The 3,994-nt window shown below is 43.6% G+C and overlaps 1 pseudogene across 1 annotated transcript; it reads left to right on the top strand.

Annotated features, from left to right (window-relative positions):
- Positions 1-867: 867 nt before the first annotated feature.
- Positions 868-2,557, top strand: LOC306758105 (stonustoxin subunit beta-like; annotated as a pseudogene). Its single transcript has 3 exons — positions 868-1,850; positions 2,035-2,291; positions 2,356-2,557. The product of its transcript is annotated as a stonustoxin subunit beta-like (transcript).
- Positions 2,558-3,994: the final 1,437 nt, after the last annotated feature.

Below are 3,994 nucleotides of genomic sequence, written 5' to 3'. Positions count from 1 at the left end.
GTGGATTAGGTTCCCTTAAACATATCCTTCATAAACTAGGGCTTAACGTGACTTATTTTGATTTATATCATAGTCAGTGATCATTCTATTGTCGTACATACGCACAGATAGTTCACTGCTATATCACTCCGTTACAGGGCGTCACCATAGCAACGTATTAATCAACTGATTCAGATCAGCTGCTTTTGACAGGGGAACAAGAGAAACGTCCTGTAGGTTGATAGCGGTTGTTTGGCATAAAAAGTACGTGGAGGTCAACATGAAATACTTCCTAAACTTGGCATATTTAGCAAGTATTGTAAAAAAAAGAGAAAAATTTGTTATAAAATGTTTACTGTGTGGTACCATGATGGTATAAATGGATTAAACAACTCTGATCTGTGCATTAGACAGTTATAATGCACTTCATGGACAAACACTGTTCTGCAGCATATCATGCATTATCAAATCAAATCAAATCAAATTGATACTTTATTCATCCCCGAGGGGAAATTCAGAGTTCAAGCCAGCTCGTCCAAGGTCAGACATACAGACATGTAACATTCATGACAAAAGAGCAATACAGAACCAAGCTTAACCATGCAGCTAGTTAACCACCAGCTAGTTAACCACCAGCGCTGCCTTACAATAGATAAGAACAGAGATACAATAGGATCATAGGGGGTCGACCTATGTCGACCAAAATTTGCGAGACACCAGGAAACTGCACACACCAAACAGCAGAAACCCAGTTATCATAAATCCAATCTAACCATCCAATGCACATATTGCAGTTGTTTAATCCTCATTTAAAATCTTAAAAAGCGATAAATCCAGTACTTTTAACATGGCACAGTGCTTTATTGTTACTACTGATCTGTTGCAGGTATGACGCTGTGGGACAGCGACATTCTGGAAGATAAGATCGGAGAAAGAGCGCAGAGCTGCAACGACTTTGAGATAGTTTGCTTTGAATCAATCGCAGACAAAACCTCAACTCTAAATGTTGAGGCATCCCTAAAAGCAAGTTTCTTAAGTGGACTGGTAGATGTGGAAGGATCCGCTAAATACCTGCATGATGACAAAAAATCCAAAAATCAAGCCAGGGTGACGCTGAAATACGAAGCGACCACAAAGTTCCAGGAACTGTCGATGGATCATCTGGGCAGAGGCAACGTGAAGTATCCGTATGTGTTTGATCAGGGAATAGCAACGCACGTTGTCACCGGCATTCTGTATGGAGCAAAAGCCTTCTTTGTGTTTGACCGTGACGTGTCCGACAATGAAAGCCATCAGGACATTGAAGGGTACCTTAAAGTGATGATTAATAAGACTCCCAGTGTTGGGATTGAAGGTTCAGGTTCTGTGAAACTTGAGGACAAAGATATTAAAAAAGTTGAAAAATTCTCCTGCAAATTCCACGGAGACTTTCTACCAATAAAATGTCCAACAAGCTATAAGGAGGCAGTGGAGGTCTACCAGAATCTCCCCACGCTCTTGGGAGAAAATGGCGTACCGATGCAGGTCTGGCTATTGCCGCTGACAAATTTAGATTCTAAAGCTGCAAAACTAGTGCACGAGATAAGCGCGACATTTGTAGAAGAAGCAGAGACAGTCATGGAGGACCTGAAAGAGGTAGAAATTAGATGCAATGATGCCCAGCATCACGCAGCAATTTCCAGAAGTTGGCAAAAAGCTGAAAAGCTTTAAAGAAATGTGCGGCGAGTTCAAGGTGGAATTCCAGCGAAGCCTGGCGCAGATACTTCCAACGATCCGGGGAGGAGGGGAAGAGGAGGCGGCGCTCGGAAAGATCCTGGAGAAGAGAATCGCATGACCTTTCAACAACACCAGCCTGAACCGGTGGCTGGACAGTAAGGAGAGAGAAATCCACATCGTCTTGTCGTTCGCCAAAATGTAAAGCTGCAAAGGTCATCATATCTCCAAATCAGCTGTTCAAGGAAGTTCTGAGTGTAGAGCATGCTGTGTGTTTCATCCTCACCTCGCTGGAAAGCGATGAACCGTACCTCGCAGCTTAATCAAAGTACCTGAAAGCAGCGGGATCCGACCAGGACGACCCTCAGGATGCAAACGCTCAGGAGGTGGAGGAGGAACAATGGTTCGCCTCAAAGGAACTTGGAAAAGAAATGAGGACAAAAGCGAGGCTCTTCAGTGATTTTTGCAGAAGCAAACAAGGAGAACGAGAACCTGAAGTTCCTGGCAGCCGGTTTAAAGGACAAGACACACAAAGGTTCGACCATCTACCTTTACAAAGACGGCTTCACCGTCAGCGAGAACTTCGAGCCTCCTTTCAAGCCTGAATCTCTGACAGTAGGAGACATAGAGCACAACAGTGTGACTGCAGATTTCTCCTCCCAGGTTTGGAGCAGACAACATCACCTCCTACTCCGTAGAGTTCTGTGTCAGAGGACAAGATGGATGGAAACAGACGACAGCACCGACATCTGGAGACGTCACAGTGAGCGACCTGAAGCCGAACACAGAGTATGTGTTCCGATGCAGAGCAGTGACCTCGCTGGGTGTCGGACTGGCTCGGGACATCACCCTTCTTCTGGATTAATGCAGGTAAACGCTCCTATAAAGATCATTTTGGCTGTTTATTACTGACTTACAAATCCCAAAATCCTTCATTGATCATATGGAGAATGTGTTTTATAATATTATTATTAATATTATTCCAAGCTAGGTTTCGACGTGACGCTGCCGGTGTGGCAGAGCGAGACTGCAGACGACACGCCGCCTTCAGAAAGCATCACTTCCTTTCCGTTCAGACACCAGATGAAACTGCAGCCTGTTAAATCACATGGAATCAAGCTGGTTTGATGATTTATTCTTTCTGTTTTATGCTAATGCTGCATTTCCCTCAGCTAAATGCGAAGAAGAGCCTTCTCCATAAAACAAACACACACACTCAATTAGCAACAGTCTCATGAAAAATGTCCTTTTGTAAAACCTTGAATCATAACTCAGAAGAAAAATGAAGCTTCAGCGTCAATGGTTGATCAGAAAGATGTTTTTCAGGTGGTTTTGTTCTAACCAGAACAAAACCACCTGCTGGAACTCAGATTAGCATGCTAGCTAACAGGACACACACTGTAAAATGCAGACGTTTAATCTGAACTGTTGTTATTTTTCATAAACGACTGAATTTACCATCCGTTTACCCAAGAGGTTTCTAGTTAGTGATTTTGATTGATCAGAATGGTGTATATTATTGTCACAATGCATTTTAGCTGTAATCGTGATCATCTTTTAACTTCCAAAACCTTCATTTTCGGTCTACAGCTGATCATTTTCAGGCCCAAACGCAGCCTGGAAGAGGCAGAGATGCCAAGCAAACAATTCTATAACAAACTTTAATGCTGCATTGTAAAAAGAAGGGATTGTAACGATGCTCGGAGCATTTTCTCTCCATTGTTCTGCTTTAAACGCGTACGCAGAAGGAAGGAGGAAGTCAAGTTCATTCATTCATTCATTCATTCATTTTCCGAACCGCTTATTCCAATTCAGGGTGGCGGGGAAGCTGGAACCTATCCCAGCCGGCTTTGGGCGACAGGCAGGGTACACCCTGGACAGCTCGCCAGTCCATCGCAGGGCCACACAGAGAGACAAACAACCACACTCACACTCATTCCTAGGGGCAATTCAGAGTGACCAATTAACCTATCAGGCATGTCTTTGGATGGTGGGAGGAAGCCGGAGTACCCGGAGAGAACCCACGCATACACGGGGAGAACATGCAAACTCCACACAGAAATGCCACTGACCAAACCAGCCAAGGATTGAACCAGCAACCTTCTTGCTGTGAGGCCACAGTGCTAACCACTGCGCCACCGTGCACCGTGAAGTCAAGTTTTCTTGGGTTAATATCACACCAAAGCTGTTCTGTTCATGTTTTCTTTTTATTTTATTTTTTTTAAATCAAAACTGCTGATTTATCCTTCAAGCATTGTATAATCAAGCAGCTTTTCATCTTTCTGTTTTCATTCATATATTC

This window comes from Telmatherina bonti, assembly GCF_933228915.1.
Source record: "Telmatherina bonti genome assembly, chromosome: 7".
In the NCBI taxonomy this organism is placed as follows: Eukaryota; Metazoa; Chordata; class Actinopteri; order Atheriniformes; family Telmatherinidae; genus Telmatherina; species Telmatherina bonti.
The sequence above is the reverse complement of the archived record's forward strand: the minus strand, read 5'-3'. Positions and strand labels throughout refer to the sequence as shown.